Source organism: Lutra lutra, chromosome 7 (assembly GCF_902655055.1).
Source record: "Lutra lutra chromosome 7, mLutLut1.2, whole genome shotgun sequence".
In the NCBI taxonomy this organism is placed as follows: Eukaryota; Metazoa; Chordata; class Mammalia; order Carnivora; family Mustelidae; genus Lutra; species Lutra lutra.
The window spans coordinates 86,564,427-86,588,366 of record NC_062284.1 but is presented as its reverse complement, the minus strand read 5'-3'; the positions used below and the strand labels follow the sequence as shown (position 1 = coordinate 86,588,366).

Genomic DNA, 23,940 nt, shown 5'->3' with positions numbered 1-23,940 from the left:
ATATAAATAATAAAAGAATAAAACAGAATTTTTAAACATGCAAAGAAACAGTACCCAAAGCAAATAAAAACTAAAACCCCATAGATCCAGAAAGCTCAAAAAACTACAACCCTTTAGAAATGGCACCAAAAGCATGATCCATAAATGAAAAAAATGATAACATGGATCTTACCAAAATTTACAACTTCTGCTCTGTCAAAGGACTGCCAAATTTATTATAAGACAAGTTACAAACTGGGAAAAAATATGTGGAAATTACATATCTGACAAAGGACTTGTATCCAGAATATATCCAGAACCATCAAAATTCAACAATAAAATGGACTAGAATGAGTCTAATGAGAATATAGGGATGGCAAATAAGCATATGCAGATAGTTCAACATAATGACTAATTAGTGAAATACTAATTAAAACCATGATAACTGCTGACAGTGTCAGGGCGCCTGAGTGGTTCAGTCGTTAAGCGGCTGCCTTTAGCTCAGGTCATGATCCCAGGGTCCTGGAATCGAGCCCCACATAGGGATCTCAGCAGGAAGCCTGCTTCTCCCTTCCCGCTCCCCCTGCTTATTAGTCCCTCTCTCGATGTGTCTGTCAAATAAATACGTAAAAATTTTTTTTTAAGATTTTATTTATTTATTTGACACAGAGAGAGAGATCACAAGTAGGCAGAGAGTGGGAGGGAAGCAGGCTCCCTGCTGAGCAGCGAGCCCGATGCGGGGCTTGATCCCAGGACCCTGAGATCATGACCTGAGCCGAAGGCAGAGGCTTAATCCACTGAGCCACCCAGGTGCCCCAATAAATAAAATCTTAAAAAAAAAATACTGACAGTATCAAGTGCTAATAAGGAACAACTAGAATTCTCACACACTGCTAGTGGACATGCATAACAGCAGTCACTCTGGAAAATGGCCTGGCAATTTCTTACAGAGTTAAACACTCAGCATCTGACCCAGCAATCTCACTGCTGCATATTTACCCTTAACATGAAAATTCATGTCCACACAAAAATCTCCAGCCCAAAACTCAAAACAACTGTATTAGCCTTCAACCCATGGATGGCAAACTGCTATGTACATACATACATACATACATACACTACTTACCAATAAAAAAGAACAAACTTGATCCAACAACTTGGATGAATCTTGAAGATATTAAGCTGATTTGGAAGCTGCCAGTTTCAAAAAACTGCACATGTATGATTCCATTTATATAACCTTCTTAGAATGACATGACTACAGGGAAGGACAAGAGATCAGAGCTTGCCAAGGAGAGTAAGTAGAGGGAACATACAACTAAAAAAAACAGCCCCAGGGTTTTTTTTGAGGTGATAGAAAATTGCTCTGTAGGGGCGCCTGGGTGGCTCAGTGGGTTAAGCCTCTGCCTTCAGCTCAGGTCATGGTCTCAGAGTCCTGGGTTCGAGCCCCACATGGGCTCTCTGCTCAGCAGGGAGCCTGCTTCCCTTCCTCTCTCTCTCTGCCTGCCTCTCTGCCTACTTGTGATCTCTGTCAAATAAATAAATAAAATCTTTAAAAAAAAAAAAGAAAATTGCTCTGTATTCTGATATGGAGGTAATGACATGAATCTTTTCTTGTGTTAAAATTCATGGGACTGTACAACAAGTTCATAGCAGCATTATTCACAATAGTGACAAGATGGAAACACTTCTACTGTCCATCAAGAGATAGAGGGATAAAAAAAAATGCAGGAAGAAGATACAAGGGAATATTATTCAGTTTTGAAAATGAATGAAATTTTGATAGATGCTACAATATGGATGAAACTTAAAAATATTATGCTAAGTGAAATTAAGCCAGATACAAAAGAAGAATATTGTATGATTCCACTTTGAGGCCAAATGCATAAAGAAAGTCAAATTCATAAAGAAAGTCAGAAGAGTCAAATTCGGGGCGCCCGGGTGGCTCAGTGGGTTAAGCCTCTGCCTTCGCCTCAGGTCCCGGTCTCAGGGTCCTGGGATCGAGCCCCACATCAGGTTCTCTGCTCAGCGGGGAGCCTGCTTCCACCCCCCACCGCCCCGCCTGCTTGTGATCTCTCTCTCTCTCTGTCAAAATATAAAATCTTAAATAAAAAAAAAAAAAGAATAGTCAAATTCATAAAGAAAGCAAGCAGATGGGGCGCCTGGGTGGCTCAGTGGATTAAGCCGCTGCCTTCGGCTCAGGTCATGATCCCAGGTCCTGGGTTCGAGCCCCACATCGGGCTTTCTGCTCAGCAGGGAGCCTGCTTCCTCCTCTCTCTCTGCCTGCCTCTCTGCTTACTTGTGATTTCTCTCTGTCAAATAAATAAATAAATAAATCTTAAAAAAAAAAAAAAGAAAGAAAGCAAGCAGAACAGTTACTAGCCAGGGCTGAGGGAAGGAAGAGTAAGACGTTATTGTTTAATGGGTACAAAGTTTCTGTTTGGGATAAATAAAAAACTGTAGAGATGGATCATGGTCATGGGGTACAACAATGTGAATGTAGTTCTTTTTTTTGTTTTTTTAGATTTTATTCATTTATTTAACAGAGAGAGACACAGTGAGAGAGGGAACACAAGCAGAGGAGTGGGAGAGGGAGAAGCAGGCTTCCCACAGAGCAGGGAGTCCAACGCAGGACTTGATATTGGGCTTGATCCTGGGACCCTGGGATCATGACCTGAGCCAAAGGCTGATGTCTAATGACTGAGCCACCCAGGGGCCCCAATGTTAATGTAGTTAATGCCACAAAATTGTATACTTAAAAAATGGTAAACAATAAAATGTTATGTATACTTTACCACAACATAAAATATTCATAGGGACATACACCAAATGAAAAAGAAGTCAATCTACGTAATTCAGAAGGTAAAATTTAAAAAGCAATTGTCAGGACGCCTGGGTGGCTCAGTGGGTTAAACCTCTGCCTTTGGCTCAGGTCAAGATCTCAGGGTCCTGGAATCGAGTCTCCGCTCAGCAGGGAGCTGGCTTCCTCCCCACCCCCCGCCTGCGTCTCTGCCTACTTGTGATCTCTCTCTGTCAAATAAATAAATAAAATCTTTAAAATAAATAAATAAAAAGAAATTGTCAGACTAGATTTAAAAAAATTCATCTACATGTTCACAACAGACTCATCTAAAGTGAAAAAAAACAGGGGTGCCTGGGTGGCTTCATCAGTGAAGCCTCCAATTCTTGGTTTCAGCTCAGGTCTTGATTTCAGGGTCATGGGATCAAGCCTAGTGTCAGGGTCCACGTTCAGCAAAGAAGTCAGCTTAAGACTCTCTCCCACTCTCCCTCTGCCTCTCCCCTCACTCACACATATGTGTGTATGTCCGCATGTGCACTCCCTCTCTCTCTCTGTCTCTAAAATAAAATAAAATCTTTAAAAATAAAATTAGAAAGTTGAACAAAAAAGGGTATAAAAATGTATACCATGCAAATATTAAGCAAGAACCATTAAGTTATATTAACATGAGGCAAAACAAATTTTAAGGCAGAAAAAGGGTCACATTATAATGATAAGAGTTTTAATTCACAAGGAAAATACAAAAGTTTTAAATGTATACAGGCCTAATAAATAGGCTTTATATAGGTATAATAAAAACCAACAAAACCATGAGGAGAAACTGGATAACCCACAATGATGGAACAAAACAAAAAAAAACTCAGTAAGCATATAGATGATTTATAGAATGCCATTAACAAACTTGATCAAACAAATCTGAACATAAACTAATGTTCTACCCAACATCCAGAATACACATTCTTTTTAAGCACATGCAATATTACAATATTGACAATATTCTTTTTTTTTTTTTTAAAGATTTTTCTTTATTTATTTGAGAGAGAGGCAGTGAGAGAGAGCATGAGCGAGGAGAAGGTCAGAGGGAGAAGCAGACTCCCCATGGAGCTGGGAGCTCGATGTGGGACTCGATCCCGGGACTCCGGGACCATGACCTGAGCCGAAGGCAGTCGTCCAACCAACTGAGCCACCCAGGCGTCCCAATATTGACAATATTCTGGGATACAAAGCAAGTAGAATCAAATTTCAAAGAATTAAAACTTGATGGAGCATCTTCTCTAATGACAATGTAAAGTTAGAAATTGATAACAAAAAGAAAATCATCATTCAGAAATTAAAATTCCCATATATTCAGAAGTTAAAAGTTCCCATTGCTTAGAAATTAATAACTCAAGTCAATGAAAACAAAACAATTTTTTTTTAATTTTTTTTTAATTTTTAGAGAGGGTGGAGGAGAGGAACAAAAAATGAGCATGGAGACTGACATGGGGCTTGATCTCATGACCCAGAGATCAAGACCTGAACTGAAATCAAGAGTCAGATGCTTAACCAACCAAGTCACTCAGGTGCCCCACAAAGTTAATGAAAAAAATCTTAATGACAATTAGAAAATATTTTGAATTTGACAATAACAAATTCCACAAAGCAAAACTCGTGCAATGCAGCTAAATTACTACTTAGAGGCAAGTTTATATCCTTCTATACATATATTAGAAAAGGAAACTGAAAATTAATGAGTTAAGCACCCATCATATGAAATCAGATCTAAAGCAAAATAAAACCAAAAAGACTAGAAGAGAAAAAAATTAAGAGAAATTAATTAAATAGGCAAGTAAATACATCACTGAAAGAATTAACAAAGCCAAAATTTGGTTCTTTAGAAAGACTGAAAAACTGACAAGCTGAGAAAACTGATCAAAAAGAAAAGAGAAAATATACAAACAATATGAAGAATAGTAAGAGGATATTACTAACATCTTTATGGCAATATATTTGAAAATGGAGCTGTAACAGAAACATTCCAAGGGGCGCCTGGGTGGCTCAGTGGGTTAAGCCGCTGCCTTCGGCTCGGGTCATGATCTCAGGTCCTGGGATCGAGTCCCACATCGGGCTCTTTGCTCAGCAGGGAGCCTGCTTCCCTCTCTCCCTCTCTGCCTGCCTCTTTGTCTACTTGTGATCTCTCTCTCTGTCAAATAAATAAATTAAAAAATAAATAAATAAATAAATAAAAGAAAAGAAAAGAAACATTCCAAGAAAAAATACAGCTTACCAAAACTGATTTGGTACACATAAAAAACTTGAATAAGCCTGTAATTTTCAAAGAAATTAACCAGGAGTAAAAAATATTCCTGGGAAGTAGCACATTCCAGAAATTATTATTACTCCAGTCTCATTTGGAATTAGTCTAATGTTACCTTAAGATCTCCAGAGAGTAAAAGATAGCAAAATCTTTAGGAAGATAGCAAACCTATGTGAGAATAGCATAAGAAGCAAATTTTATTAATGAACACACATGTAAAAAATCCTAAAATATTAGCAGGCAGAAAAGTAGCAATGTATTGTGACTAAACTGTGTTATCTCATTATAGGTTTATTCAATATTTGAAAAGAAATGAATATTCACTACTTTAACATAAAAAAAATTTTAAAAATCTATAGAGCTGAAGCAGCTGATAAAATTCAACATGCATTTCTTTAAAAAAGTCTTTGCATTCTAAAAATACAATAATCTGATAACAAGTAAAACAAACAACAAATAAGAAAAATCCTGTAAGAACGGTAAAACACTTAAATCCGTTCCTTTGATACTGGAACAAATCAAGAATCTTGGCTATTCACATTTCTTTCACCCTAAATTTGATGTCCTTGCATAAGAATTACAACAATGCAAAACCCCTAGGGAAAAATAATACAACTTCACTGAGAGATATAAAGAAGACCTAAATAAAAGGAAATATTTACTGTGGTCCCAGACTGGAAAACTCAAAATTATAAAAGTGTCAGTTCTGTTCACGGTGACTGTAGGCAAGCCAGTAGAATTCAGGAGTAGAGCTGGAGAGTACAGCAATCTGTGAGGGTCATTAAAACACCACTGGAATAAAGTAGAAGTATGATCTCAATTAACTAAGGTTTCTGTATGTTGCTCTTAACTGGAAATTTAAAAGCATTCCTCAACAATATCTACTACACATGTAGTTTCACTGAATTAAAATTCAGAAAATAATCCATGGCACTTCTCTGGCAACTTACATTATTATCTAATTTTGAAATTTATAAATGTGCTTTCCATGAAACGATGGAGAAGTGAAAACAGAAGCTACAAAAAACTGAAAAAGATTTTTGCAAAACTTTTTCAGAACTGTTTTCTTCAACTAGTGAGAGAAATTTAATTTTTAATCAGTTTCTGCATAAGAATTTTAAAATAAAATCTGTTTCTTCCTATCTCCACCAAATAAAAGTTTGACCCATATTTACAGGTTTAAAGGGGCATTCATTTATCTCTCTCCAGGCCTGCTTTATTAGACACTTGTCACAGTATATTTTAATTATTTACTTATATGTCCCTTCCAATTAGGCAACCTGAATGAAAGGAGGCTTATAGTTCTCATTGTTGTGCCTCACTTATACCACTCAAGAAATGTGTGTTGAAAGAAAAAAAAAATGTGTGTTGAATTAATAAAATCTCATAGGTAAGGCTCTAAGAGAAATTAATTGACCAGGTTATATATTCAAAACTAATAAGCAAAAAATTACTCATTCATTTATTTATTTGGCAAGTATTTATTGTTCCAGGTCCCAGATTCCAGGATTAAAACCTAGACCTTCTGATTCCTTCCTGTTCTTTTTATAAAAGTAGAAAAAAAATTCTTTTGCCTATTTTTAGTTATAAAATTTCTCTCATAGGATTATAAGAGAAGGAGAAAGTCTTAGTAGAGAGGAAATCACTACTGAACCCCAAATCACCAGTTTTGTATATGTGGAGGAAGACAATCCGTTGCTAGCTCAACATGAAGAGGTCAGACAAACTGGGGACCAAATTTCAAACTTTTGGCTAAAAAAACAATTCAAGAAATCATAAAATCTGGAATAACAGAAAGATAAAAATCATTACATTAACTCAAAAGTAAGACTGAAAAAGCTACAATATTTGCTAAACTGTGCATCTGGAGTCTTTGATAAACCACTGGTTTTATTTTCTTCTATCTAAATATATTCTGTATTCTAATTAATACTTTTTTTGGATAGATAATAGATAATAATCAGCTAAAACAATCATAGAAAGCTATAGCAAGATAGTCTAACATTAAGAGAGAAGTGAATTCTGGGGCACCTGGGTGGCTCAGTGGGTTAAGCCGCTGCCTTCGGCTCAGGTCATGATCTCAGGGTCCTGGGATCGAGTCCCACGTCGGGCTCTCTGCTCAGCAGGGAGCCTGCTTCCCTTCCTCTCTCTCTGCCTGCCTCTCTGCCTACTTGTGATCTCTCTCTGTCAAATAAATAAATAAAAAAAATCTTAAAAAAAAAAAAAAGAGAGAAGTGAATTTTAAAGTCATTAAGCACTTAAGTAAAAATAACTTTCAGGACATTTTTGACATTTTCAAGTAAAAGTTGCTTGGAGAATTATTTCTCAATTATAACTTTCAAAATGTGAAACTTGTATATTTGTAATCACAGCATTAAATAACAGCACCTTTTGTACAGAACTTACAGAATTCCAAGCATTTTGGCGCCACAAACATGTGCAAAAGCTAGTTTTTTTTTTCCACACCTTTTTCATTCAAATTCAAAAATCACTATCTCATTGATAGTATTTTTTTTTTAAGCAATTCACCTTTCTTGCAAATCATTCACCTTAAGTTTTCACAGGAGGAAAGTTTTCTACAAATATTTTCATTAGCTTACACAGATTTTATTTAAATTATATAATTATGATCACAGATACAACCGGTATATACAGGTTTGGGGACAAACACTTGTGATTCTTGGTAAGTATATAAATCAACTGAACTAGTAGGAGTAGAAGCATCTACAACAGATCAAGGTACTAACCTAAGCATTAAGCATACCATAAGCATCAGTCGGTATGTTTACACCAAAAGAAATGCAGAAGTTTAGTTATGCTGGAAAATCATTAAATGGAAGCCATTTAAAGTAATTTTAACTATACTGAAAATTTTCATTATTTTTGGCCATTAGGGTACCAGCAAAGTATAAGGACAGACCAAGAGAAACTTAACAACTCTATCAGAAAAATCAGGTGTATACATTCCCCAGAATGACTGGAAAACATTTTTTTTTTTTTTAATTTGACAGAGAGAGATCACAAGCAGGCAGAGAGGCAGGTAGAGAGAGGAGGAAGCAGGCTCCCCGCTGAGCAGAGAGCCCACGCGGGGCTCGATCCCAGGACCCTGAGATCATGACCTGAGCCGAAGGCAGCGGCTTAACCCACTGAGCCACCCAGGCGCCCCACTGGAAAACATTTTTATATGTAAGGGATAAAATTATATTTTACTTTTATTTATGCAACAAAGACACCAATTATTTAGCTGTTTTAATATATGGGTTACTTAAGTTTAACCTTAGTATTATCTCATCAGATACACGCCCTTGCTTGCTATAGCACAATATCTAGTTTACAGCTCCATCTAGTGGAGAAATAAACAAACATTTCCAGAGCATTTTCGGTCCTAAAAAATTTCACATTAAACCAAACAAAACTGACTTATAAAAAGGCCAGCTTTTCACTCATACTGTGTAATTATGACATTTTATGTAATCAATATTCTAACCAACATTTTCTATTTGAACAGTAATATTTTTGAATATTTGGGATTTCTTCAACATCTTCTAACCGTTTTTTCATATGACAAAAACAATAGCAGTTGGTTTTGCAAAAAAAAAACAAAAACAACTTAGTATTCATACTGCTCATTTAAAGAGGATAAAAAACACAAAAGTCACTCCATAAGGATGAAGCGACATTCTGCAAGCAAATGTCAATGTAAAACTCTCTTCAAAGTTCCAATGGTCATGATAAACAGCTAGGGAGATATAGACAAAACATAAGCAGGGTTTATAAATACTTCATTGACATTTCCCCAATGATAAATAACAATGAAAAATTTTTGTATTTTTAAAAAATTTGATGAAATTCATTAATGTTACAGCAGACTTTGAAACTGACAATTCCCCTTTAATATTTTTAAATACATTTTTAAAACAATATAAAAACATTTTAATCATTGATGTAACTAAATTTCAAATCAAACTTATTTTTAAATCATGATACAAAACATACAACTTTAACTTAATAAAAGCTCACTAAAATCAGGCACCAACATTAAGAGGGATACAATCAGTAGTAACATTGAAAGATTATTTCCTCTTATTACAATTTCCATATGTCTGCATAAACTCAATACAGAATTTAAGTGTATTTTTCTATGTGGTTAATTTACTCAAAATTAGTGTTAGTCTACAACTTTGTAACATTAATTCATATAAATAGAATTATCATACTTTAATCTTTTAACAATGTCTAAGGATTTAATACCGCAGTAATTCATATCTCTAATGCCCGTTGAGCACAGAACTGAGCAGAGGAATATATACGTCTTAAATGAATAATCCAATGTAAATAGTTTTAATGAGACTGTCAGCTTATTTTGAAAACCTTAACAAAATGTTCAACTTTGTATCTCTTCTTTATTGGTCAAGGTGCTCATTTTATCAAATCTAATTCTTTTATATTTTTCTTCCTTTTATATGCCATGAGAGGCTAAAATTTGATGCAATGTTCTTACTTTGATGAAATGGTTTTTAAATTATTACTTGAAACCTTCAACCTGACCTGAGGAGAGTAGCTGAGGATACCATCAACATTTGGGAGGGAATCCACTTGCTAAACAAGAATCATGACCCCCAGGTATCCAAAACAAAGTTTTCTACTATCCCTTGGTCACTATCAAATACTTGAAATTACCAGTTTATCAAAATTATCACCACATCCCTGGGTGGCTCAGTTGGTTAAGTGTCTGCTTTCGGCTCAGGTCATGATGCCAGTCCAGGCTCCCTGCTCAGTAGGGAGTCTGCTTTTCCCTCTGCCCCCTCCCATGACCGTGCTCACACACTCACTCTCTCTCTCCCTCTCCACTCTAAAAAAATTTAAAAAAGTCATCATCTTACCCTGGCCCTATGGACTATTTATTCTATTTATTGGGACAAGAAATGAAACTGCTTCCTTCACAGTTAAAAACCAGAAAAGTGAAAGGGAATAAGGGACCTGGGGAACCCATCAAAAATTTCATGTAGGGGAGGGAGGTAGGGAGAGGGTGGTGGGATTATAGACATTGGGGAGGGTATGTGTTATGGTAAGTGCTGTGAAGTCTGTAAACCTGGCAATTCACAGACCTGTACCCCTGGGGCTAATAATACATTATATGTTTATAAAGAAATTTAATTATTAAAAAAAAAATTCATGTCATCCATGTTTCAGAGAAAGTTGCATGGCTCTTACTCTCCCTGTGTTGCATTAGGATAAGTCTTGTCTCTCCCACCAATACAGAAATCGGTAGCAATAACCCAAGCTCCAAGTGCCATCGGGTAATGTCAAGGCAGGGCAAAAGTCCTATTAGGAAATGAAAAGGAGTAAGATTTTAGACAATTTGGGCTGCTTTAACAAAAATACCATAGACTGAATGGCTCACAAACAACAGAAATTTATTTCTCACAATTCTGGAGGCTACAAGTCTGAGATCAGGCTTGAATCAGCAAAGTTGAGTTCCAGTGAGAGTTCTTTCCTGGATTGCAGACTACCAACTTCTTACTGTATTCTTGCATGGCAGGAACAGATATGGGAAGCAAACTCCCTCATGACTCTTATAAAGACACTTACCCCATTCAATGAGAGCAGAGCCCTCATGACATTTATTTCATTCTAATTATCTCCTAAAGCCCTCACCTCCCATACCATCATATTGATGGGTAGGGTTTCAACATTTAGGCAGTGGGGGGGGGAAGCACACAAACATTTACTTCATAAAAGATGTAACCATCATCTACTCTTCTACCTCTTCTCCAAAACCTAGACTTGTTGGATTATAATCATAGCAGCTCCTATTCCCAAGTGTGAAGGAAAAATGAATTTTCTAATCTTCTTAACATCTGGGTCAGGTGATGGGGTTAAAGCCACAGCCATATAAGCATAAGTGACATAAACTGATTTCTGGACTCACCCTTAGAGAATTCTGTGAGATCCTCTAGCCCTCTCTTCCCCTCTTGTAACAACCTTGAAAACCCCAATATAAGATGGTGGTATCACAAGATAAAAGGGATGCTGACCTCTAAGCCAACCGCTGTATGAGTGAGAAATAAACTCGTGTTGTATTAAGTCATGACACAGGGGGTTATTAGTGCAACAAAGCCTCTCTTAACCTGATATACAACTTAGAGAGTTCCACTCTCCCACCTCCAATCCTGACCAGAGAAGCTCCCTGGTGCAGTAACAACAAATGTCAACAGTGATTCTGTGGTTCCTAAAATTCTAACCCCAAACTCACCCCACCCATCCCCTTCTGAAAATACACACACGCACACACACACACTCTTTCACACATACACACTCACACACATTTCATTTTTTTAGACCGTGTGTATGTCTCAGTTCAGTTCCATCACCAATGCCAAACCCCAGATATGGCAAAGAGATGGTAGACACTGACCGAGTACTGATTGAATAAAATAACTACAGCTGACCCTGAACAATACAAGTTTAAACATAAGCAGATGTTTTTATAAATATAGTACAGTCCTATAAATGTATTTTCTCTTATATTTTTTTCTTTTTTAAAAGATTTTATTTTTAAGTAATCTCTACATCCATAGAACACATAAAATGAGTATCTGGATACAGGTGTTGGCATTTATCAACTCTGATTATAGTAATCGATCTTGAACTAGTTACAGGAAGTGACAGAGGGAAAGAGAGCTCTGTTTTAAAAATGTTTAAATCCTTCATCTAATACATGGCTCGTCTGGGTTAGGTCTCTCTCCTGGGTAGTATGAGAAATAATCCCTCTAGGGAAGTGGAGATAAACTTTAGGGCAGGTTCCTGATCATCAAGAATAATTGACTTAAAAAAACAGAAGGAACCACCTTCGATAATCATAAAATAAAGAACATTCCAGCAGAACATACCTTCAAAAAAGACAACCCTTTAAACTGAGTAAATTTAACTTTGTAAAAAAAAAAGCCAGGAAGATTCTGGGAAGACGGTGGTGGAATCAGCAGTTTTTTAATTTCCCCAACCATTTTCATAAAAACAGAGCAACCAGGAGAGCAAAATAAAGCCATAAACAAAATAGCTACCAGAAAACTAGGTAAATATAAACATACAATACCAACAACTATGAGACCTGAATGATATCCAGCATCTGTGCAGGAAAGAGGAGAGGGAAAACAACAGGGAGCAACATGATATCGAAAAGTCATGAAAATCCCTATAAGTAGCAGGTATGCTCTCAGCAAGCAAATTAGGGTGTAAAAGGTTTGGAGTGAAGCAGCTGGGACAATCGAGCCTTATGAACTGTCCAAACGTTTGAATAAAGTTTCTTATATGCTGAAGAGAAACTGGAAACAGAGTCTAAATTTGTAGGGAAGACAATATGGCCAAAATAAAAATAAAGTCCAGGTAAAAGCCGGGGAAGGGAACGTGATACAGCCAAAAGATCTTAAAGTTACAGGTCATTCTTTAAAACTTCTCAAAAACAAAAGGAAACATTTTTCTAACTAATTACTTATATTTAAGTAAGTACATTCCTTAAGTATGTAAGTTAAGTAATAAGTACATTACATTATCTTTTGAAAACTCACTTGGAAGGTTTCAAAAGGCATAAAAATCATTATATGCTGGTACAAGCAGATTACAATTAATCCATAATCATCAGGAGAAGTCGGAGCTGATCCAATGTTAATGTTAAATGATGCTGAATTGCTGATTTGGTAAAAAATTCACTGATAATAGAAAAAAAATCCCACTGAGATCATTCTAGGCACTGCCCAAATGACCTCATCTCTAGCAAAACAGTCCAACATACACTAAAACAAAAATAGAAAGAAGGAAAAAAAGATCACCCATTACATTCACCACCAAAATATAAAATTCTCTTAAAGTCCTAGTATATTCCCCTTTGCCATTTTTTACATATTTATATGTGTAATCAATGTCTACCTATATTTAATTTTTTCACAATAAAATATCACAGGCATTTTTCTTCAAAACACATCAATAACCACTGACTTTAATATTCTACTGGATGGCACATCATTATTTTCTGTTACAAAAAGCACTGGAGGGAACATCTTTGCGGCAGCTTTTTTTTTTTTAAATGTTATTTATTCACCCAACAGAGAGATCACAAGTAGACTGAGGGGGGGGGCAGGCTCCCTGCTGATCAGAGAGCCCAATGGGGGACTCGATCCCAGGACCCTGGGATCATGACCTGAACCAAAGGCAGAGGCTTTAACCCACTGAGCCACCCAGGTGCCCCTTTTTGAAATCTTATTATTAAATGTGGCAGTGTTAAATACTAGTCTAAATTTTTATCCAATAATAGGCAAATAAAACAACTTTTTGCTTTTCATAAAGTAATTCCTAAAAGTAGGAACACATTCTAGAAGAAAAAGTATTCCAAAAAACTTTAGTGAAGAAAACAATTTCTCTAATTCTTAAGGTATATTTGCACGTAGAACAAACATGAGCCTTCAGAATCAACTGGTTAGTAATCATGCGACCAAATATTTTGAGATTTTAATTCTAAAAGACTAACAAAAATATAGGCAATTTAAAGATGTGTACGTAGATTTACTTTAAACTAAGATGGAAATTAGTCACCTGCATGAAATAAAGACAGTAGGAATAAGCCAATGAAATACTAAACTGAGCTTCTTGCCAGTAAAAAAATCACAAAGAAACTCACAGCGAGTTTTTGTATGTGAACTTCCTAAATTACTGTTCACCTACCCAAATGAATTACAATAATCTTGCCCACTGTGCCAGCTCATGCCACTGAATAAAATGTTCTACTTTGGGATATCATATGCTATATCACACAGTATCTGTAGCTCCCATGCTGGTAATAACCTGTTTGACATAAATTAAGGAAATGGTTTCAATTTACATTAAATTTAAAAGATAATAAAAGTATTAGAGTACTAATTAGTATCAAGACATGCTGCTTAAAGAAGAGGTATGTCGTAATTCAGAAAATACTTCATTAAAATGAATAAATTTAAATGTTTAAATTTTGGGGGGTTATATGTAAATGGTTGAGACTTAATGCAAAACAGCATTTTAACATCTGAATTCAAATAGAATCTGTAAAAAATTACCTTTCAAATTCCCCCCAAGAAGTAGAGTAAGAATGCAAAAATTTTTCTGATTTTGTGATGATCACTTATATCTTTGCATCTTAACACAAAATTACATGATATTAGGTCATACTTGCTAAGAAATTACTCACTAAAATCAAAACGTTATTTAAAATAAAAATAAATAATGAAATAGACACTGTAGGGGAGAGAAAACTTTTCCTCCATCCTCTTAGGGTTCCTTGGCTGGATCTGAATAGTAAACTGACAAATACTGATTAATAGGAGAAAAGCAGACAAATTCATTTAATGTAAGTTTTATGTGATATGGGAACCTTCACAAGGAAATGAAGACCTGAAGAAAGAGTCAGCCTGAGCATTTTTATACTAGATATGATGAAGAGTAGAAAGTCATGGAAAAATGGGAAGGACAAAAAGGTATATACCAAGGATAATAAAATAAGGAAAACTCAGCAAGCCACATTCACTTGGATTCCTCTTGGTAGCTCCCCATCTTTGGAGATAAGGATGTTCTTTTTCTCCAGGTACAGGGAGGGCACCTCTCACATGAAGGTCTTATGACCCATTTCTGGGGAGAAGGGGGAAGGACCTGCTATTTCTCAAAATCCTTCAGCTTAAAATATTCAATATGCCAAAGTGCCATATTTTGGGGTAGCTTGTTCTAAACCCCACCAACACAAAATGAAAATATCTTACAAATTACCCTTTACTAACTATTTATTTCTTAGGATAACAGAACACAGTGAAAAAAAAAATGCATATCCTAATCAAAAGAAAGTAGCAGTGGCTACATTAACTCCAAACAAAGTAAAACAAGAAATATTACTGAGACTAAGTACATTTAGGGGTTTATTTAACAAGACCTAATCAATCCTAAATATGTAAGCACTTCACAACAGTGTTAACATACCTGTGGTAAAAACTGATGAAAGGAGCAATAGACAAATCCATAATTATAGTTGGATATATCACTACACCCTTCTCAATAATCAGAATAAGAACTCAGAGACTCAGCAATGTAGAAGATTCAGTACTATCAACAAACTTCACCTAATTGACATTTATAGAAAACCCCACCCAACATGGCAGAATACTCAGTCTTTTCAAGTACACATAGCACATTTACCAAAAAAGATCCTATCCTGGTCCATTAAACAAACAAACAAACAAAAATCAAAAAACCCTTTAACACATAAGAACTGAAACCATACAGGGGTGCCTGAGTGGCTCAGTGGGTTAAAGCCTCTGCCTTTGGCTCAGGTCATGATCTCAGGGTCCTGGGATCCAGTCCCACATAGGGCTCTCTGCTCAGCAGGGAGCCTGCTTCCCACCCCCCCAACTCCCCCCACCTACTTGTGATCTCTGTCAAATAAATAAATAAAATCTTTAAAAACAACAACAACAACAAAGAACTGAAACCATACAAATCATGTTATTTTACTACAACAGAAATAAACTTGAAATCAGTTAACAGAAAGGTATCTCAAAAATTCCCAAATACTTCACAACAATCCATGGTTCAAAAAAGGAGGAATTAAGGGAGATTTTTAAATATTCTGAACTGTATAACAGAAACACAATATGTGGGATGTAGCTAGATTAGTGCTTAGAGGGATATTTATAGTACCAAATGCATATATTAAAAAAAATGTTTTTAAAGGAAGGAAGACCTCTTATTAATACTTATGCTTCTACCTTTAAAAAATACAAAATTAAGAAAAAATTAAATCTGAAGTAAGCAGTATGAAAGAAACCATAAACAGCAAAAATCAATGAAACTGGAAAGACAAAGTCAACAATGAAACCAGGATGCCTCAGTGGCACAGTCACTTAAATGTCCAAATCTTGATTTCAGTTCAGGTCATGATCTCAGCATCATGAGATCAAGCCCTGTGTCAGGCTCCACGCTGAGTGTGGAGTCTGCTTGTGATTCTTCCTCTCCCTCTGGCCCCTCCTCATACTCTCTCTCTCTCTCTCAAATAAATAAATCTAAACAACAATAACAACAACAAACCAATGAAACCCAAAGCTGGTTCTGTGGGGGGGGGGGGGGGGGAATCAAAGGAATTGGTAAGCCTCTTGCCAGACTGGTCAAAATAAAAATAAAGAAGACATAAGTTGTCAGTATCAGGAAGAAGAGAAGGACATTAAAGTAATCCCAAAGGCATGAAAGAGATAAAAAAGGGAATAAATATGACAAACAACTTCATACCTACAAATCTGACAAAATCCTTGAAAGACACAATCTACCAAAGCTAATGCAGTGAGAATAGATACTCAGAAAAGTCCTGTTTCTATTAAAGAAATTGAATTCATAGTTTTAAAAAACCTCCCAACAGAGAAAACTCCAGGCTTTTACGATATGTATCTCTGAAATCGTCTTTCTCTCTTGAAAACCTCCTTCCTGAGGGGGCTTCTCCTTAAATCTGCACCGTATGTTCTCCAGGCCAGCTATACAGCTATGCCTCCTAGAGAACATCATTTCACTGTGCTCCCCCGTTAGATTTACTGTTTCCTATATTCCACACCTTTCTTTCACTTCTTCATTTTGCTTGAGCATAACTTCTGAGGCTTTCCAGGTTTGAAAATACCTTACTTTAAAAGCTTCTTTTATTTGAGAGGGAGAGAGAGAGCACACACGCATAAGCAGGAAGGGCAGAGGGAGAGAGAAATCCAAGCAGATTCCACTCTGAGTGCCGAGCCCCATGTGGGGCTCAATCTCACGACCCTGAGATCACAACCTGAGCCAAAACCAAGAGTGTGATGTTTAACTGACTGTGCCACCCAGGCACCCCTGAAAACACCTTTGATCTATTCTCATACATCATTGTTAAATAGCCACAATTCTGTCAAGACTGATGTTCCTATGTTCAATTCTTTTTTCTATTTTTCTATTTTTGTTTTCTCTGGAAACCTTGTATTTTTTTTTTCATTCTCGGTGCTATAAAACTTCACAAACAGGTGCCTACAGGTAGGCTTTTTTGTTTGTTTTTCGATATTGATCACTCTTAGGAACAAGAACAGAATGCTATACACCTGATTTTTAATGAAGGTTGCTTTGGTTGGGTGATAGAATTGGGGGTAATGTTTCACAGTCACCTTTTTATGTTGGTTGAAAGAGTTTATAATAACCATGAATTTTTATAAAAGCTATGCCATTAAAAAAGAACAAGAACATCCCACAATGTCAATGAAAGCTTTAAATGTTGCAAACTCTGATTCCACAATTCTACTTCTAGAAATCTATGTTCTAGCAAAGGGTTCAAAATTATACATACAAGAATATGTACGACAGTGCTGTTTATACCATTGAAAAATTGGAAACTGCATAAATATCTACCAGTTAGGGTCTAGTTAAACAAACTATGGTGTATACACACACACAGACACACACACGCTATCAACACTATGTGTGTGTATAATATACACTGACATAGGAAGATGTATAAAATATTACTAAATGAAAGGGCTGTTATAAAATAATAAAGCATTACCATTGTCATATTAAAATAAAAAAGCAAACAAGCAAAACCATGTGTTTGGATATACACACACACATACACACGCACGTAAGGAAATGCAAAAAGGTCTGAAAAGATACATTCCAAGATGCAATAGCTTCTACAGAAGGATGGTAAAGCATATATAATTTCTATAACTGAAAATTAAAAATGGAATAATATAAAATACAAATGGATTTAATGATCCAGTTACCAAATGCTCCATTTGTCAAAGATGTCCCACTGAATTTATTAAAATCCAATTCTATGCACACATTAACCAAAAGAAGGCTATCACAGCTATATCAAAATTCAAAAGAGGTCATGGATGGGAGAAGACTCGGGAAACATGATAACTAAATGCAACATAGGATCTGGATTGGGTCCTAGAACAACAAAAAATTAATGGAAAAAATAGTAATACTTGGATAAAGTGTATAATTTAGTGAATAATATTGTAGCAATATTAATTTCTTGACTTTGATCATTATATTATGATAATGCATTGTGTTAACATTAGTAGTAGGGTGAAGAGTTTATAGGAAATCTCTACTATTTCTGCAACTTTTCAGTAAGTCTAAAACTGTTTCAAAATAAGGTTTTTTTTTTTAAAAAACAGACTAGACTTTTTATTCTAGTGATTTGGTAATTTGTCTAGGCATTTAGTAATGCCTAGACAAAGGCATTACTAGAGATAAAAAGGAACACTTCTATGTGGGGGGAAAAAAGGTTCAATTTATAAGAAGACAGACCAGCTATAAAGTTGTATGTTTCTAATAACATGACTTCAAAATAAATAAATCAAAAATGATGGAACTACTAGGAAGAAATAAATCTATGATTACACAAAGATTTAACACACTGCAAATTCTCAGTATTTACCAATCACATGAAAATGCACACACACAGATTTTAACAATGGCAATAACAAATTTCACCTAACGGACATATAAAGCATTGCACCAGACCACAGTATTCACATCTCTCTGTCTCTCTTTCTCACACACATGCCCATTCATATTCAGAAGCATTATGAAAAAAACAAAACCATATACAAAGGACTTAAATATTTCAATGATTATTCAATTCAAGATATTTTGATGGTAGTTACATGGGTGTTAACTTTTTAATTATTCACTTAACTGCCCAGCTTTGCACAGTGGCAGTATCGTAGCCAATGAGGTTTATCCGAGTCACAATTATTGCTATTATTACATTTCACAAAAAAGTTTTTTTTTTTTTAAAGATTTTATTTATTTATTTGACAGAGAGAAATCACAAGTAGGCAGAGAGGCAGGCAGAGAGAGAGGAGGAAGCAGGCTCCCTGCTGAGCAGAAAGCCCGATGTGGGGCTCGAACCCAGGACCTGGGATCATGACCTGAGCCGAAGGCAGCGGCTTAATCCACTGAGCCACCCAGGCGCCCCACAAAAAAGTTTTTTAAAGTTCACTGATCTATATCATTTATTTATCTAAGTCATTTATTTATTATAAATAATATATTATTTACTTATTTCTCCCTAGTAGTTTCTATCATTTTTTTTTTCAGTTTTTCAACACTTACTCCGCAGCAGCAAAATTCCCAAGATAAAATTATGAAGAGGGGACGTTGGTATACTTCAACAGAAAACAAAACAAGATTCAGAATTAAGGCTTCCAGCAAAATAATCCCTGTTGTACTCCAGCAGCTTCCAAAATTTGTAAACCCAGGAATATTAAAGGCAATTCTCAAAATAGTATTTATATACAATCAAATCACCATAATGCAAAACTACAGATAAATAAGAGTAGACGGCCTGAGTACATACATCCTAAACAGTAAACAATCTAAGTGAAAAATACCTTCAGTACAGACAATAACTGAATCAAAGGTGTTTGTGTCAACCGCCAAAAGCAGTTCTATGGTAAATTTGTCTCATCAATCATCCACTTTAATGAAACCTTCAACGAAAGTAGTAATTCTCAACTTTCGAAGTATTATCATCTCTTTATTGTTGCCAGTTTTGAGATCAAACAAATATACAGCAATTACGTTATAACTAAAACAAATACAGAACAGTTAAGTGATTAATATTTTAATTTTTAGAAAGTAAAAATAACATATTCCCAAATATGTTTAAAATGACAAAAACTGAAGTTATGTTCACAAAAACTTCAGGGTGAACTATTTCTTTCATTAAAAATGTTCTTTTTGTTAAAAATTTATTAAAAATTAAAAATTACTAAGAGCAGTTTATTACTTATTTGTTGCTGCTAAACAAATTACCCCAAAACTTAGCAGGTTAAAACACCACACATCTGTTATTTCAGATCCTGAGGAATCTGGTGTTAACTTTGCTAGGTCCTCCAGTTCAGGTTATCATCAGGCAGGGCTATAGTCATTTCAAGGTTTAACTGGGACAAGATCTTCTAACTTCACTCAGTGGTTGTTGGCCGGATTCAGTTCCCAGGGGGTTACTGAACTTTCTCCGTGGACTATTGGCCAAAGGCTCCCCTCAATTCCTTGACAGGTGAGTCCTTCTATAGGTCAGTTCATGATATAGCAGATAGGTTTCATCAAAGTAAGCAAGCAAGAAAGGGCCAGCAAAAAGAAAATTATAGTTTCTTGTAACATAATCTGTTAAGTGACATCACACTACTTTTGTCATATCCTATTAGAAGTGAGCCTCTTGGTAGTCCACCATTAAGGGAAAAGGATTACACAAGAGGATGAATACCAGGGTTATCTTAGAAGGCTGACTTTTTCACGTAGCTTAGGGGAAAGGCATGTGGAACAAATCAAGAGAACCGGATTCTAGTAACTATGTGACTAAATATAATCTCTGAAGGCCTCAGTGTTCTCACTGAGCAAAACTGAGAGAATAGCCTAAATGACCTCTAGGATCATTTAAATTCTAAATCCTGTGCTTCTTTACCATGTCTTTTGGAAAGAATTACCAAGGATTAGAGCTATTTGGTGAAAATGCCTCATTTTACAAAAGACAGCCGAATTTGAGGAAAGGTTAATACAGACAGGCAGGAAACCACACTTATTCTGTTCTTATGCCCAGTGCTCTTTCCACCATATAGCATGTTGCTTTTGCAATAAATGCCCTTAAACAGCCCCATCCCCTCTTTATAATAGTGTCAAAATCCAAGAAACAGAAAAGGAATTTGAGAGTACTCAAATACTCTCAAAGAGCAGCAAAAATTGATGTTATGCATTACCTTTTTCTTTCATAAACCCTAAAGCTATCTCTGTAGGTGGCCTATGAGATGAAAATGAGCCATCTTCTGCCCATCCCTAGTCCCAGATATTTAGACGTACTAGTAATGAATCTGCTGAAAGGGAAGTATAAAAGCAACAAATAACAGGTTGTAGCAGAGAAATACAGTCACCTTAAAGAAAACAAGATTAAATATAAACCTAATTGAAGTGTCTAAAAATAGAAACTGCACCTAGAAAAGGCAAGGTTTGTCCCCACTGGAATCCTGGAAAATACAGAGTCCCAGAGGTCAACAAGAACAATATGATGCAGGCAATGTCCAGGGGAGTAGGTACTCTAGGAAGCTAATGACAACCTCTGCACTGATAGGCATATCGTACCATTAAACATTTGTCCTACATAAATACCCTACTTGTTCCTATATGAGGTCTACTTTATAACCTTTACCAACATAATAACTTGTCATGACTCCAACTCCGGTTCAAGAAGCATGGTGAAAACAGTGCATATAAGTATAATTGTTTTGTGTGGCAGTCATAAAGCAGTAAGATATTTGTATTCGTCAAGATATGTGTGAAGATGTGTATCTAAACAAATGTATATAAATGCATAACTAGATCGAGAATTTCTATGTAAGAAAGGCTTCAGGACAGCAGTGGTTCGTGGTGGAAGCTAGGCCTAATGGCTTATCATAAATCTGTGTTTGCATAACAATCAAGTAAGAATGACCAAAACTCAATTATCTATCTCAAAGAAAAGATCAAGTTGATGGAGATTACCCTTAAGTCTCTCATTAGTATTAGTGTATATCTAAATATATTCCTAAATTCACTTCTATAAAACACCTAAAAAAAAATTGTTAGCTAAAAATGTTAACATAGGGGGCGCCTGGGTGGCTCAGTGGTTAAAGCCTCTGCCTTCGGCTCAGGTCATGATCTCAGGGTCCTAGGATCGAGCCTCACATCGGGCTCTCTGCTCAGCAGGGAGCCTGCCTCCTCCTCCTCTCTCTCTGCCTGCCTCTCTGCCTACTTGTGATCTGTCTGTCAAATAAATAAAAATCTTAAAAAAAAAAATGTTAACATAGGCTGAAATAGTAGTCAAAGAAAGTTCTGACACTTTCAAAAGTTTTTTTTTAATATTTTTTAGTACTGAGTGAAGGACAGGGGGCCCAAAGTAAGAGAAGATTAACTGGACAGCCCAATGGGGCATCTAAAAAAGAGAGGACCCCCCCCCCCACAGGCAGGGATGCCACAGCTGAGTTTCATGGCCCAAGCCACTGGCTATTATTACCTTCCAAATTATGAGTACATTCAATCAGGTAGATATAAATTTTCATCAAGTCATCCCAGAATAGAACAGCTCAAAAGACTGTATCTCAGGGGTGCCTGGGTGGTTCAGTGGGTTAAGAGTCTGCCTTCGGCCCAGGTAATGATCTCAGGGTCCTGGGATCAAGCCCTGCATCAGGCTCTCTGCTTCTCAGGGATCCTGCTTCCCCCTCTCTCTCTGCCTTACGATCTCTCTCTCTCTCTCCCTGTCAAATAAAGAAAATCTTAAAAAAAAAAAAAAAGACAGGGGCACCTAGGTGGCTCAGTGGGTTAAAGCTTCCGCCTTCGGCTCAGGTCATGATCTCAGGGTCCTGGGATTAAGCCCCGCATCCGGCTCTCTGCTCAGCAGGGAGTCTGCTTCCCCCTCTCTCTCTGCCTGCCTCTCTGTCAAATAAATAAATAAAATATTTTTTTAAAAAACACTATCTCAAAGTATTGCAGAAGGAATTTTTTGCTTTTTATACTTGTTTACTCATGTCCAGAACTGTTTGGATATTCATCCCTTCCCTGCCTTTAGGGACTATCAGAATATCAAAATATCAGAAAAGAGTTGTATCTCCTTTCTTTTCTCACCTACTTAACTCTCTTTTGTTCATCAGTTTTAAAGGGATGGGAAAAAGTAGGAGTAATAAGAACAGTTTAGAGAAGCCTGAAATAGCTCTCTAATAGCCTTGAGGTAAAACTGGTAAGAAGCAAAGGAAGTATGCTTAAAGATTTCAAATTTAACTCCAAAATGGTATATACCACATGCTGCTTAATACTATTATTTAACCTCAAAACACTACAGCACACAACACTTAACACTATTATGTATTTAGATTTTTTTCAATTAATAATTTCACCACCACCAATGGGCTGAAGATTGAGCTTTTTTTTTTTAATTAATTTATTTATTTGAGAGAGAGAGAGAGAATGCACAAGAGTGCACATGCCGGGGGAGGGGCAGAGGGAAAGAAAGTATCTTGAGCAGATTGTCTGCTGAGCAGAAGCCTGACAGGGGGCTTTATCTCACCACCCTGAGATCATGACCTGAGCTGAAATTAAGAGCTAAATGCTTAACTGACTGAGCCACCCAGGTGCCCCTGAACTGTCATTTTTAAAGAGTCATTTTTCAACATAGTAGGTTTCAGCAATATATGAAACAAGAATGAAAGAAAGGAGGGTTGAAGGGAGGGACGAAGGGAGGAAGGAGGAGAAGGAGGGAAGGCAAGCAAATAACCAGGCAGGCAAAAAACAAAGAAAAAAAGGAAGAAAGCAGCAAGGAAAGGAAGGAAGGAAGAAAATACAACAGAGACTGTATATGATCTGCAAAGTCTCAAATATAAGCAGTCCTAGCTTTATACAGTACTGCATTAAATGAAACTCCACAAAAGCAAGGCCTATATTTACTATCTAGCCCCTTACAAAAAAATTTAATGACCTCTGAAATAGAGGATACCTAAATAAGCAAACATGAAGAGGTGTTAAATATTAAAAATTACTAGTCATTAGGGAAATGAGGGAAAAACCCCAATGTGGTATCACTACAAATCCACCAGAATGGTTAAAATGAAAAAGACAACACTATGTGTTGCAAGTTTTTGGAGGAGCCATAATTCTTAAGCAATGCTGATAGGAGTGCTGACACAACTAATTTGAAAATATTTTTGGTTTGTATACCAAAAATACAAACCTGTATACCCTATAATATAGCCATTTCACCAATAGGTATATGTATATCCAACAGAAATGTACACATATATTCACCAAA

The 23,940-nt window shown here is 36.2% G+C and overlaps 1 protein-coding gene and 1 pseudogene across 6 annotated transcripts in view; one reads left to right on the top strand and one right to left on the bottom strand.

Annotated features, from left to right (window-relative positions):
• MIPOL1 (mirror-image polydactyly 1) overlaps nt 1–23,940 on the bottom strand; it is a 339,430-nt gene that overhangs the window by 297,775 nt on the left and 17,715 nt on the right. The gene's annotated exons all lie outside the window — the stretch shown is intronic.
• LOC125105729 (uncharacterized) lies at nt 18,810–18,940 on the top strand (annotated as a pseudogene).